This window comes from Pristiophorus japonicus, unplaced genomic scaffold (genome assembly GCF_044704955.1).
Source record: "Pristiophorus japonicus isolate sPriJap1 unplaced genomic scaffold, sPriJap1.hap1 HAP1_SCAFFOLD_356, whole genome shotgun sequence".
Lineage (NCBI taxonomy): Eukaryota > Metazoa > Chordata > Chondrichthyes > Pristiophoridae > Pristiophorus > Pristiophorus japonicus.
The window spans coordinates 413141-427689 of NW_027253391.1; the positions used below are offsets into that span (position 1 = coordinate 413141).

Genomic DNA, 14549 nt, shown 5'->3' on the forward strand with positions numbered 1-14549 from the left:
CAAAAAGGGCCACTGTACAGCAAAATTCTAAAAGGACAAAGGGTGTTAAAAAAACAAGCCTGAAGGCTTTGTGTCTTAATGCAAGGAGTATCCGCAATAAGGTGGATGAATTAATTGTGCAAATAGATGTTAACAAATATGATGTGATTGGGATTACGGAGACGTGGCTCCAGGATGATCAGGGCTGGGAACTCAACATCCAGGGGTATTCAACATTCAGGAAGGATAGAATAAAAGGAAAAGGAGGTGGGGTAGCATTACTGGTTAAAGAGGAGATTAATGCAATAGTTAGGAAAGACATTAGCTTGGATGATGTGGAATCTATATGGGTGGAGCTGCAGAACACTAAAGGGCAAAAATCGTTAGTGGGAGTTGTGTACAGACCTCCAAACAGTAGTAGTGATGTTGGGGAGGGCATCAAACAGGAAATTAGGAGTGCATGCAATAAAGGTGCAGCAGTTATAATGGGTGACTTTAATATGCACATAGATTGGGCTAGCCAAACTGGAAGCAATACGGTGGAGGAGGATTTCCTGGAATGCATAAGGGATGGTTTTCTAGACCAATATGTCGAGGAACCAACTAGGGGGGAGGCCATCTTAGACTGGGTGTTGTGTAATGAGAGAGGATTAATTAGCAATCTCATTGTGCGAGGCCCCTTGGGGAAGAGTGACCATAATATGGTGGAATTCTGCATTAGGATGGAGAATGAAACAGTTAATTCAGAGACCATGGTCCAGAACTTAAAGAAGGGTAACTTTGAAGGTATGAGGCATGAATTGGCTAAGATAGATTGGCTAATGATACTTAAGGGGTTGACTGTGGATGGGCAATGGCAGACATTTAGAGAACGCATGGATGAATTACAACAATTGTACATTCCTGTCTGGCATAAAAATAAAAAAGGGAAGGTGGCTCAACCGTGGCTATCAAGGGAAATCAGGGATAGTATTAAAGCCAAGGAAGTGGCATACAAATTGGCCAGAAATAGCAGCGAACCTGAGGACTGGGAGAAATTTAGAACTCAGCAGAGGAGGACAAAGGGTTTGATTAGGGCAGGGAAAATGGAGTACGAGAAGAAGCTTGCAGGGAACATTAAGGCGGATTGCAAAAGTTTCTATAGGTATGTAAAGAGAAAGAGGTTAGTAAAAACAAACGTAGGTCCCCTGCAGTCAGAATCAGGGGAAGTCATAACGGGGAACAAAGAAATGGCAGACCAATTGAACAAGTACTTTGGTTCAGTATTCACTAAGGAGGACACAAACAACCTTCCGGATATAAAAGTGGTCAGAGGGTCTATTAAAGAGGAGGAACTGAGGGAAATCTTTATTAGTCGGGAAATTGTGTTGGGGAAATTGATGGGATTGAAGGCCGATAAATCCCCAGGGCCTGATGGACTGCATCCCAGAGTACTTAAGGAGGTGGCCTTGGAAATAGCGGATGCATTGACAGTCATTTTCCAACATTCCATTGACTCTGGATCAGTTCCTATCGAGTGGAGGGTAGCCAATGTAACCCCACTTTTTAAAAAAGGAGGGAGAGAGAAAACAGGGAATTATAGACCGGTCAGCCTGACCTCAGTAGTGGGTAAAATGATGGAATCAATTATTAAGGATGTCATAGCAGCGCATTTGGAAAATGGTGACATGATAGGTCCAAGTCAGCATGGATTTGTAAAAGGGAGATCATGCTTGACAAATCTTCTGGAATTTTTTGAGGATGTTTCCAATAAAGTGGACAAAGGAGTACCAGTTGATGTGGTATATTTGGACTTTCAGAAGGCTTTCGACAAGGTCCCACACAGGAGATTAATGTGCAAAGTTAAAGCACATGGGATTGGGGGTAGTGTGCTGACGTGGATTGAGAACTGGTTGTCAGACAGGAAGCAAAGAGTAGGAGTAAATGGGTACTTTTCGGAATGGCAGGCAGTGACTAGTGGGGTACCGCAGGGTTCTGTGCTGGGGCCCCAGCTGTTTACATTATACATTAATGATTTAGACGAAGGGATTAAATGTAGTATCTCCAAATTTGCGGATGACACTAAGTTGGGTGGCAGTGTGAGCTGCGAGGAGGATGCTATGAGGCTACAGAGTGACTTGGATAGGTTAGGTGAGTGGGCAAATGCGTGGCAGATGAAGTATAATGTGGATAAATGTGAGGTTATCCACTTTGGTGGTAAAAACAGAGAGACAGACTATTATCTGAATGGTGACAGATTAGGAAAAGGGAAGGTGCAACGAGACCTGGGTGTCATGGTACATCAGTCATTGAAGGTTGGCATGCAGGTACAGCAGGCGGTTAAGAAAGCAAATGGCATGTTGGCCTTCATAGCGAGGGGATTTGAGTATAGGGGCAGGGAGGTGTTGCTACAGTTGTACAGGGCCTTGGTGAGGCCACACCTGGAGTATTGTGTACAGTTTTGGTCTCCTAACTTGAGGAAGGACATACTTGCTGTTGAGGGAGTGCAGCGAAGATTCACCAGACTGATTCCCGGGATGGTGGGACTGACCTATCAAGAAAGACTGAATCAACTGGGCTTGTATTCACTGGAGTTCAGAAGAGTGAGAGGGGACCTCATAGAAACGTTTAAAATTCTGACGGGTTTGGACAGGTTGGATGCAGGAAGAATGTTCCCAATGTTGGGGAAGTCCAGAACCAGGGGTCACAGTCTAAGGATAAGGGGTAAGCCATTTAGGACCGAGATAAGGAGAAACTTCTTCACCCAGAGAGTGGTGAACCTGTGGAATTCTCTACCACAGGAAGTAGTTGAGGCCAATTCACTAAATATATTCAAAAGGGAGTTAGATGAAGTCCTTAGTACTCGGGGGATCAAGGGGTATGGCGTGAAAGCAGGAAGTGGGTACTGAAGTTTCATGTTCAGCCATGAACTCGTTGAATGGCGGTGCAGGCTAGAAGGGCTGAATGGCCTGCTCCTGCACCTATTTTCTATGTTTCTATGTTTCTATGTATATTATAGAGAAAAGCAGCCCCTGTGTATATTATAGAGAATAGCAGCCTGTGTATAGTATAGAGAATAGCAGTCCCTGTGTATTTTATAGGGAATAGCAGTCCCTGTGTATATTGTAGGGAATAGCAGTCCCTGTGCATATTATAGAGAATAGCAGCCCCTGTGTATATTATAGAGAATAGCAGCCCCTGTGTATATTATAGAGAATAGCAGCCCCTGTGTATATTATAGGGAATAGCAGTCCCTGTGTATATTATAGGGAATAGCAGCCTGTGTATATTATAGACAATAGCAGTCCCTGTGTATATTATAGAGAATTGCAGTCCCTGGGAATATTATAGAGAACAGCAGTCCCTGTGTATATGATAGGGAACAGCAGCCTGTGTATATTATAGAGAATAGCAGTCCCTGTGTATATTATAGAGAATAGCAGCCCCTGTGTATATTATAGAGAATAGCAGCCCCTGTGTATATTATAGAGAATAGCAGCCTGTGTATATTATAGGGAATAGCAGTCCCTGTGTATATTATAGGGAATAGCAGTCCCTGTGTATATTATAGAGAATAGCAGCCTGTGTATATTATAGGGAATAGCAGTCCCTGTGTATATTATAGGGAATAGCAGTCCCTGTGTATATTATAGAGAATAGCAGCCCCTGTGTATATTATAGAGAATAGCAGCCCCTGTGTATATTATGGAGAATAGCAGTCCCCTGTGTATATTATAGGGAATAGCAGTCCCTGTGTATAGCAGTCCCTGTGTATATTATAGAGAATAGCAGTCACTGTGTATATTATAGGGAATAGCAGTCCCTGTGTACATTACAGGGAATAGCAGTCCCTGCGCACATTACAGAAAATAGCAGTCCCTGTGTACATTACAGGGAATAGCAGTCCCTGTGTATATTATAGAGAATAGCAGTCCCTGTGTATATTATAGGGAATAGCAGTCCCTGTGTATATTATAGAGAATAGCAGTCCCTGTGTATATTATAGGGAATAGCAGTCCCTGTGTATATTATAGAGAATCGCAGCCCCTGTGTATATTATAGAGAATAGCAGCCTGTGTATATTAAAGAGAACAGCAGTCCCTGTGTATATTATAAGGAATAGCAGCCCCTGTGTATATTAAAGAGAACAGCAGTCCTTGTGTATATTAGGGAATAGCAACACCTGTGTACATTGCAGGGAATAGCAGTCCCTGTGTATATTAAAGAGAACAGCATTCCCAGTGTACATTATAGGGAATAGCAGTCCCTGTGTATATTATAGAGAATAACAGCCCCTGTGTATATTATAGAGAATAGCAGTCACTGTGTATATTATAGGGAATAGCAGTCCCTGTGTACATTACAGGGAATAGCAGTCCCTGTGTATATTATAGAGAATAGCAGTCCCTGTGTATATTATAGGGAATAGCAGTCCCTGTGTATATTATAGAGAATAGCAGTCCCTGTGTATATTATAGAGAATAGCAGCCGCTGTGTATATTATAGAGAATAGCAGTCCCTGTGTATATTATAGGGAATAGCAGTCCCTGTGTATATTATAGGGAATAGCAGTCCCTGTGTATATTATAGAGAATAGCAGTCCCTGTGTATATTATAGAGAATAGCAGCCCCTGTGTATATTATAGACAATAGCAGTCCCTGTGTATATTATAGAGAAAAGCAGCCCCTGTGTATATTATAGAGAATAGCAGCCTGTGTATAGTATAGAGAATAGCAGTCCCTGTGTATTTTATAGGGAATAGCAGTCCCTGTGTATATTGTAGGGAATAGCAGTCCCTGTGCATATTATAGAGAATAGCAGCCCCTGTGTATATTATAGAGAATAGCAGCCCCTGTGTATATTATAGAGAATAGCAGCCCCTGTGTATATTATAGAGAATAGCAGCCCCTGTGTATATTATAGGGAATAGCAGTCCCTGTGTATATTATAGGGAATAGCAGCCTGTGTATATTATAGACAATAGCAGTCCCTGTGTAAATTATAGAGAATAGCAGTCCCTGTGTATATTATAGGGAATAGCAGTCCCTGTGTATATTATAGACAATAGCAGTCCCTGTGTATTTTAGAGAGAATAGCAGTCCCTGTGCATATTATAGACAATAGCAGTCCCTGTGTATATTATAGAGAATAGCAGTCCCTGTGTATATTATAGGGAATAGCAGTCCCTGTGTATATTATAGAGAATAGCAGTCCCTGTGTATATTATAAATAGCAGTCCCTGTGCATTTTATAGAGAATAGCAGTCCCTGTGCATATTATAGAGAATAGCAGCCCCTGTGTATATTATAGAGAATAGCAGCCTCTGTATATATTATAGAGAATAGCAGTCACTGTGTATATTTTCGAGAATAGCAGCCCCTGTGTATTTTATAAAGAATAGCAGCCCCTGTGTATATTATAGAGAATAGCAGCCCCTGTGTATATTATAGAGAATAGCAGTCCCTGTGCATATTATAGAGAATAGCAGTCCTGTGTCTATTATAGGGAATAGCAGCCTGTGTATATAATAAACAATAGCAGTCCCTGTGTATATTATAGAGAATAGCAATCCCTGTGTATATTATAGGGAATAGCAGTCCCTGTGTATATTATAGGGAATAGCAGTCCCTGTGTATATTATAGAGAATAGCAGTCCCTGTGTATATTATAGAGAATAGCAGCCCCTGTGTATATTATAGACAATAGCAGTCCCTGTGTATATTATAGAGAAAAGCAGCCCCTGTGTATATTATAGAGAATAGCAGCCTGTGTATAGTATAGAGAATAGCAGTCCCTGTGTATTTTATAGGGAATAGCAGTCCCTGTGTATATTATAGAGAATAGCAGCCCCTGTGTATATTATAGACAATAGCAGTCCCTGTGTATATTATAGAGAAAAGCAGCCCCTGTGTATATTATAGAGAATAGCAGCCTGTGTATAGTATAGAGAATAGCAGTCCCTGTGTATTTTATAGGGAATAGCAGTCCCTGGTATATTGTAGGGAATAGCAGTCCCTGTGCATATTATAGAGAATAGCAGCCCCTGTGTATATTATAGAGAATAGCAGCCCCTGTGTATATTATAGAGAATAGCAGCCCCTGTGTATATTATAGGGAATAGCAGTCCCTGTGTATATTATAGGGAATAGCAGTCCCTGTGTAAATTATAGAGAATAGCAGTCCCTGTGTATATTATAGAGAATAGCAGCCTGTGTATATTATAGAGAATAGCAGTCCCTGTGTATTTTAGAGAGAATAGCAGTCCCTGTGTATATTATAGAGAATAGCAGTCCCTGTGTATAGTATAAGGAATAGCAGCCCCTGTGTATATTATCGGGAATAACAGTCCCTGTGTATATTATAGGGAATAGCAGCCTGTGCATATTATCGAGAATAGCAGTCCCTGTGGATATTATAGAGAATAGCAGCCCCTGTGTATATTATCGGGAATAGCAGTCCCTGTGTATATTATAGAGAATAGCAGCCTGTGTATATTATAGAGAATAGCAGTTCCTGTGTATATTATAGAGAATAGCAGCGCCTGTGTATATTATAGTGAATAGCAGCCCCTGTGAATATTGTAGAGAATAGCAGCCGCTGTGTATATTATAGAGAATAGCAGCCCCTGTGTATATTATAGGGAATAGCAGTCCCTGTGTATATTATAGGGAATAGCAGCCCCTGTGTATATTATAGAGAAGAGCAGCCCCTGTGTATATGATAGAGAATAGCAGTCCCTGTGTATATTATAGAGAATAGCAGTCCCTGTGTATATTATAGGGAATAGTAGTCCCTGTGTATATTATAGGGAATAGCAGTCCCTGTGTATATTATAGAGAATAGCCGTCCCTGTGTATATTATAGAGAATAGCAGCCTGTGTACATTGTAGAGAATAGCAGTCCCTGTGTATATTGTAGAGAATAGCAGTCCCTGTGTATATTATAGAAAATAGCAGTCCCTGTGTATATTATAGAGAATAGCAGCCCCTGTGTATATTATAGAGAATAGCAGTCCCTGTGTATATTATAGAGAATAGCAGTCCCTGTGTATATTATAGGGAATAGCAGCCCCTGTGTATATTATAGAGAATAGCAGTCCCTGTGTATATTATAGGGAATAGCAGCCGCTGTGTATGTTGTAGAGAATAGCAGTCCCTGTGTATATTATAGAGAATAGCAGCCCCTGTGTATATTATAGGGAATAGCAGTCCCTGTGTATATTATAGAGAATAGCAGTGCCTGTGTATATTATCGAGAATAGCAGCCCCTGTGTATATTGTAGAGAATAGCAGCCGCTGTGTATATTATAGAGAATAGCAGCCGCTGTGTATATTATGGAGAATAGCAGTCCCTGTGTATATTATAGGGAATAGCAGTCCCTTTGTATATTATAGGGAATAGCAGTCCCTGTGTATATTATAGAGAATAGCAGTCCCTGTGTATATTATAGAGAATAGCAGCCCCTGTGTATATTATAGAAAATAGCAGTCCCTGTGTATATTATAGAGAAAAGCAGCCCCTGTGTATATTATAGAGAATAGCAGCCTGTGTATAGTATAGAGAATAGCAGTCCCCGTGTATTTTATAGGGAATAGCAGTCCCTGTGTATATTGTAGGGAATAGCAGTCCCTGTGCATATTATAGAGAATAGCAGCCCCTGTGTATATTATAGAGAATAGCAGCCCCTGTGTATATTATAGAGAATAGCAGCCCCTGTGTATATTATAGAGAATAGCAGCCCCTGTGTATATTATAGGGAATAGCAGTCCCTGTGTATATTATAGGGAATAGCAGCCTGTGTATATTATAGACAATAGCAGTCCCTGTGTAAATTATAGAGAATAGCAGCCCCTGTGTATATTATAGAGAATAGCAGTCCCTGTGTATATTATAGAAAATAGCAGTCAATGTGTATATTATCGAGAATAGCATCCCCTGTGTATATTGTAGAGATTAGCAGCTGCTGTGTATATTATAGAGAATAGCAGCCGCTGTGTATATTATAGAGAATAGCAGTCCCTGTGTATATTATAGGGAGTAGCAGTCCGTGTGTATATTATAGAAAATAGCAGCCCGTGTATATTATAGAGAAGAGCAGCCCCTGTGTATATTATAGAGAATAGCAGTCCCTGTGTATATTATAGAGAATAGCAGTCCCTGTGTATATTATAGAGAATAGCAGTCCCTGTGTATTTTATCGGGAATAGCAGTCCCTGTGCATATTATAGAGAATAGCAGCCTGTGTATATTATAGAGAATAGCAGCCTGTGTATATTATAGAGAATAGCAGCCCCTGTGTATATTATAGAGAATAGCAGTCCCTGTGTACATTATAGAGAATAGCAGCCCCTGTGTATATTATAGAGAATAGCAGCCCCTGTGTATATTATAGAGAATAGCAGTCCCTGTGTATATTATAGAGAATAGCAGTCCCTGTGTATATTATAGGGAATAGCAGTCCCTGTGTATATTATAGGGAATAGCAGTCCCTGTGTATATTATAGAGAATAGCAGCCCCTGTGTATATTATAGGGAATAGCAGCCCCTGTGTATATTATAGAAAATAGCAGCCCCTGTGTATATTATCGAGAATAGCAGCCCCTGTGTATATTATAGACAATAGCAGTTCCTGTGTATATTATGGGGAATAGCAGCCTGTGTATATTATAGACAATAGCAGTCCCTGTGTAAATTATAGGGAATAGCAGTCCCTGTGTATATTATAGACAATAGCAGTCCCTGTGTATTTTAGAGAGAATAGCAGTCCCTGTGCATATTATAGACAATAGCAGTCCCTGTGTATATTATAGAGAATAGCAGTCCCTGTGTATATTATAGGGAATAGCAGTCCCTGTGTATATTGTAGAGATTAGCAGCCGCTGTGTATATTATAGAGAATAGCAGCCGCTGTGTATATTATAGAGAATAGCAGTCCCTGTGTATATTATAGGGAATAGCAGTCCGTGTGTATATTATAGAAAATAGCAGCCCGTGTATATTATAGAGAAGAGCAGCCCCTGTGTATATTATAGGGAATAGCAGTCCGTGTGTATATTATAGAAAATAGCAGTCCCTGTGTATATTATAGAGAATAGCAGTCCTTGTGTATATTATAGAGAATAGCAGCCCGTGTATATTATAGGGAATAGCAGTCCCTGTGTATATTATAGAAAATAGCAGTCCCTGTGTATATTATCGAGAATAGCATCCCCTGTGTATATTGTAGAGATTAGCAGCCGCTGTGTATATTATAGAGAATAGCAGCCGCTGTGTATATTATAGAGAATAATTATAGAGAATAGCAGCCCCTGTGTATATTATAGGGAATAGCAGTCCCTGTGTATATTATAGGGAATAGCAGCCTGTGTATATTATAGACAATAGCAGTCCCTGTGTATATTATAGAGAATAGCAGCCCCTGTGTATATTATAGGGAATAGCAGTCCCTGTGTATATTACAGACAATAGCAGTCCCTGTGTATTTTATAGAGAATAGCAGTCCCTGTGCATATTATAGAGAATAGCAGTCCCTGTGTATATTATAGAGAATAGCAGTCCCTGTGTATATTATAGGGAATAGCAGTCCCTGTGTATATTACAGACAATAGCAGTCCCTGTGTATTTTATAGAGAATAGCAGTCCTTGTGCATATTATAGAGAATAGCAGTCCCTGTGTATATTATAGAGAATAGCAGCCGCTGTGTATATTATAGGGAATAGCAGCCTGTGTATATTGTAGTGAATAGCAGTCCCTGTGTATATTATAGAGAATAGCAGTCCCTGTGTATTTTATAGAGAATAGCAGTCCCTGTGCATATTATAGAGAATAGCAGTCCCTGTGTATATTATAGAGAATAGCAGTCCCTGTGTATATTATAGAGAATAGCAGCCCCTGTGTATTTTATTAAGAATAGCAGCCCCTGTGTATATTATAGAGAATAGCAGCCCCTGTGTATATTATAGAGAATAGCAGCCGCTGTGTATATTATAGAGAATAGCAGCCCCTGTGTATATTATAGAGAATAGCAGTCCCTGTGTACATTGTAGAGAATAGCAGTCCCTGTGTATATTGTAGAGAATAGCAGTCCCTGTGTATATTATAGAAAATAGCAGTCCCTGTGTATATTGTAGAGAATAGCAGCCCCTGTGTATATTATAGAGAATAGCAGTCCCTGTGTATATTATAGAGAATAGCAGTCCTTGTGTATATTATAGAGAATAGCAGTCCCTGTGTATATTATAGAGAATAGCAGTCCCTGTGTATATTATAGAGAATAGCAGTCCCTGTGTATATTATAGAGAATAGCAGTCCCTGTGTATCTTAGAGAATAGCAGTCCCTGTGTATATTATAGAGAATAGCAGTCAATGTGTATATTATAGAGAATAGCAGTGCCTGTGTATATTATAGAGAATAGCAGCCCCTGTGTATATTATAGAGAGTAGCAGCCCCTGTGTATATTATAGAGAAAAATCAGCCTCTGTGTATATTATAGAGAATAGCAGTCCCTGTGTATATTATAGAGAATAGCAGCCCCTGTGTATATTGTAGAGAATAGCAGCCGCTGTGTATATTATAGAGAATAGCAGCCCTTGTGTATATTATAAGGAATAGAGGTCCCTGTGTATATTATAGAGAATAGTAGCTCCTGTGTATATCATAGGGAATAGCAGCCACTGTGTATATTATAGAGAATAGCAGCCGCTGTGTATATTATAGAGAATAGCAGCCCCTGTGTATATTATAGAGAATAGCAGTCCCTGTGTATATTATAGAGAATAGCAGTCCCTGTGTATATTATAGGGAATAGCAGCCCCTGTGTATATTATAGAGAATAGCAGTCCCTGTGTATATTATAGGGAATAGCAGCCCCTGTGTATATTATAGGGAATGATTCCTGTAATGACAGTTTTCAGTGAAGAATCTGTCCCATTTCTCCTGCGCCTTTCAGCACCTCCGGCATCCCACAGCGGTTTGTGATGAATGAGGTACTTTTTCTGGTGTGGTCCTGGAACTATTGCAGGCAACACGGCAGCCAGTTTTCTCACAGCAAGCTCCCACAATCAGCAGTCAGATAATTCATCATATCAAATGTTTTAGCAATAATTATCGGGGCCAGGATGCTGTGGTGAAATCCCCCTGCTCTTCTTCAACTGGTGGCTGTGGGATCTTTTACATCGCACCCGAGAGGGCAGACCTCTGACAGTGCGGCACTCCCTCAGTACTGCCCCTCCGACAGTGCGGCGCTCCCTCAGTACTGCCCCTCCGACAGTGCGGCACTCCCTCAGTACTGCCCCTCCGACAGTGCGGCACTCCCTCAGTACTGCCCCTCCGACAGTGCGGCACTCCCTCAGTACTGCCCCTCCGACAGTGCGGCGCTCCCTCAGTACTGGCCCCGAGGGGAGTGCGGCACTCCCTCAGTACCGCCCCTCTGACAGTGCGGCACTCCCTCAGTACCACCCCTCCGACAGTGCGGCACTCCCTCAGTACTGCCCCTCCGACAGTGCCGCACTCCCTCAGTACCACCCCTCCGACAGTGCGGCACTCCCTCAGTACTGCCCCTCCGACAGTGCCGCACTCCCTCAGTACCACCCCTCCGACAGTGCGGCACTCCCTCAGTACTGCCCCTCCGACAGTGAAGCGCCCCCTCAGTACTGCCCCTCCGACAGTGCGGCACTCCCTCAGTACTGCCCCTCTGACAGTGCAGCGCTCCCTCAGTAGTGCCCCTCTGACAGTGCGGCGCTCCCTCAGTACTGCCCCTCCGACAATGCGGGGCTCCCTCAGTACTGCCCCTCCGACAGTGCGGCACTCCCTCAGCACCGCCCCTCCGACAGTGCAGCACTCCCTCAGTACCGCCCCTCCGACAGTGCGGTGCTCCCTCAGTACTGCCTCTCGGACAGTGCGGGCTCCCTCAGTACCGCCCCTCCGACAGTGCGGGGCTCCCTCAGTACCGCCCCTCCGACAGTGCGGCACTCCCTCAGTACCGCCCCTTCGACAGTGCGGCACTCCCTCAGTACCGCCCCTTCGACAGTGCGGGCTCCCTCAGTACCGCCCCTCCGACAGTGCGGGGCTCCCTCAGTACCGCCCCTCCGACAGTGCGGCACTCCCTCAGTACCGCCCCTCCGACAGTGCGGGGCTCCCTCAGTACCGCCCCTCCGACAGTGCGGCACTCCCTCAGTACCGCCCCTTCGACAGTGCGGGGCTCCCTCAGTACTGCCCCTCCGACAGTGCGGCGCTCCCTCAGTACCGCCCCTTCGACAGTGCGGCGCTCCCTCAGTACTGCCCCTCCGACAGTGCGGCGCTCCCTCAGTACCGCCCCTTCGACAGTGCGGCGCTCCCTCAGTACTGCCTCTCCGACAGTGCGGCGCTCCCTCAGTACTGGCCCCGAGGGGAGTGCGGCACTCCCTCAGTACTGCCCCTCCGACAGTGCGGCGCTCCACTGCCCCTCCGACAGTGCGGCGCTCCCTCAGTACCGCCCCTTCGACAGTGCGGCGCTCCCTCAATACTGCCTCTCCGACAGTGCGGCGCTCCCTCAGTACTGCCCCTCCGACAGTGCGGCACTCCCTCAGTACTGCCCCTCCGACAGTGCGGCACTCCCTCAGTACTGCCCCTCCGACAGTGCGGCGCTCCCTCAGTACCGCCCCTCCGACAGTGTGGGGCTCCACTGCCCCTCTGACAGTGCGGCACTCCCTCAGTACTGCCCCTCCGACAGTGCGGCACTCCCTCAGTACTGCCCCTCCGACAGTGCGGCACTCCCTCAGTACTGCCCCTCCGACAGTGCGGCGCTCCCTCAGTACCGCCCCTCCGACAGTGCGGGGCTCCCTCAGTACTGCCCCTCCGACAGTGCGGGGCTCCCTCAGTACCGCCCCTCCGACAGTGCGGGGCTCCCTCAGTACCGCCCCTCCGACAGTGCGGGGCTCCCCTCAGTACTGCCCCTCCGACAGTGCGGGGCTCCCTCAGTACTGCCCCTCCGACAGTGCGGCGCTCCCTCAGTACTGCCCCTCCGACAGTGCGGCGCTCCCTCAGTACTGGCCCCGGGGGGGAGTGCCAGGCCTGGATTACGGGGCTCGAGTCTGTGGAGTGGCGGGTGAAATCCACGACTCTTGGACTCCGAGGCGAGAGGGAGACCCATTGAGCTGAATTAACACCAAATTGGGGGGGTGGGGAAGTGGCCATCGTATGGCCCCCCACCCTTTCTGGACATTACTCCTTTTGTACAGTTATGGCGGGGGAGCTGTGGGTGATGCTCAGAGTTCCCATTTGGTCATCGCTTGCTCGCGGTGAGAATGTGAACCGATAGCGGTGTGGAACTCTATGAAGGGGTTTCGACAGGGTAGGTGCAGAGAAGGATGTTCCCACTTGTGGGGGAGACCAGAACTAGGGGGCCACCAATATCCGACAGTCACTGATAAACCCAATGGGGAATTCAGGAGAAACTTCTTTACCCAGAGCGGGGTGAGAATGTGGAACTCGCTGCCACAGGGAGGGGTCGAGGTGAATAGTATCGATGTATTTACGGGCAACAATAGAATTAGGGGCAGGAGTCGGCCATTCGGCCCCTCGAGCCTGCTCCGGCATCCAATCAGATCGCGGCTGATCTCCCACCGCCACTTCACTGTCCCCTTGATATTCACATATCGACAGATCTCTGTTTTGAATAAACTCACCGGGGAGCTGGATAAACACACGGGCTGGGGGGGGGGGGGGGCAGGAGCCGGTGATGGGGGAAATGGAGAGGGGTGGGAGGGGGCTGGTGTGGAGCAGAGACGCGTTGGGCAAAGGGCCTGTTCCTGTGTATTAGAACGACACAAAGACCAGGGTTTGAAGAGACGGCAGATGCCGTTTATTTCGGTTTAACCGCGGGCGTGTAATCTGCCCCCCGCCCTCCCCGGGAGCGTTTCCCACCAACCAGCGACAGATCTATTTGAAGTATCTAAAAATATATTATTTTGTCAGCGTATCTCCTCTCAGTACAAAATAAAAAGCTGACACGTGTCAAAGAGCCCCGCCCCCACACCCGGCACACCCGCGGGCAAGCACTGCCCGCCCGCCCGCCAGGTCTCTGACCCTTCGCCCTCCCCGCCGTGTGTCTACCGGGGGATTGGTTCTCCCCCTCGCCCCGCCCCCCTGCTAACTGCCGGTGTGGCTCGGGGAGCGCGACGTCTCGTGACCGCGTGGCTCCAGAGCTACCGGGGGAGGGGTGGGGAGGTGGAGGGGCAACAAATCGCTTCTCGGCCTTTTGGCTAAGATCATGCGTAACTGACCTGTCCAGCCACCATGACCTCCGGGTGGTTTCTCCCTGGATCAGGAAGGTATATGCTTGCTTTTTTGGAAACAGGAGGTGTGTGGGGGGCCTGACCCATCCACCTCCATGGCACGAACCTGGTATTGCAGTACTTCCAGGAACGGTGCAGTGGCTCTAGGCCTTTTGGCTAAGAGCATTGGCGCAGAGTGATCCTTGGCGTGTGCAAGGTGACCTCTGGCGTTTGTGATTTGACAAAGAATTGGAACGATTGGCTACGAATTTCAAAAAAAACCCAATGGCGCCCAAAGCCGTGAGTCGGGCTGCCGGCGGTGTTGGCGAGCACAGC

The 14549-nt window shown here is 45.6% G+C and overlaps 1 protein-coding gene and 1 non-coding gene across 9 annotated transcripts in view; one reads left to right on the top strand and one right to left on the bottom strand.

The window, feature by feature from the left end:
- Positions 1-13778: 13778 nt before the first annotated feature.
- Positions 13779-14549, bottom strand: part of cacna1fb (calcium channel, voltage-dependent, L type, alpha 1F subunit) — a 263577-nt gene continuing 262806 nt past the window's right edge. For all 8 annotated transcript variants that reach the window (XM_070872741.1, XM_070872737.1, XM_070872735.1 and 5 more), the window contains one exon: positions 13779-14549. This exon is cut by the window's right edge and continues 512 nt beyond it. The gene's annotated coding sequence lies outside the window, so the exon portion shown is untranslated.
- Positions 14182-14377, top strand: LOC139250241 (U2 spliceosomal RNA). Its single transcript, XR_011591271.1, has one exon. It is a non-coding gene; the product is annotated as a U2 spliceosomal RNA (small nuclear RNA).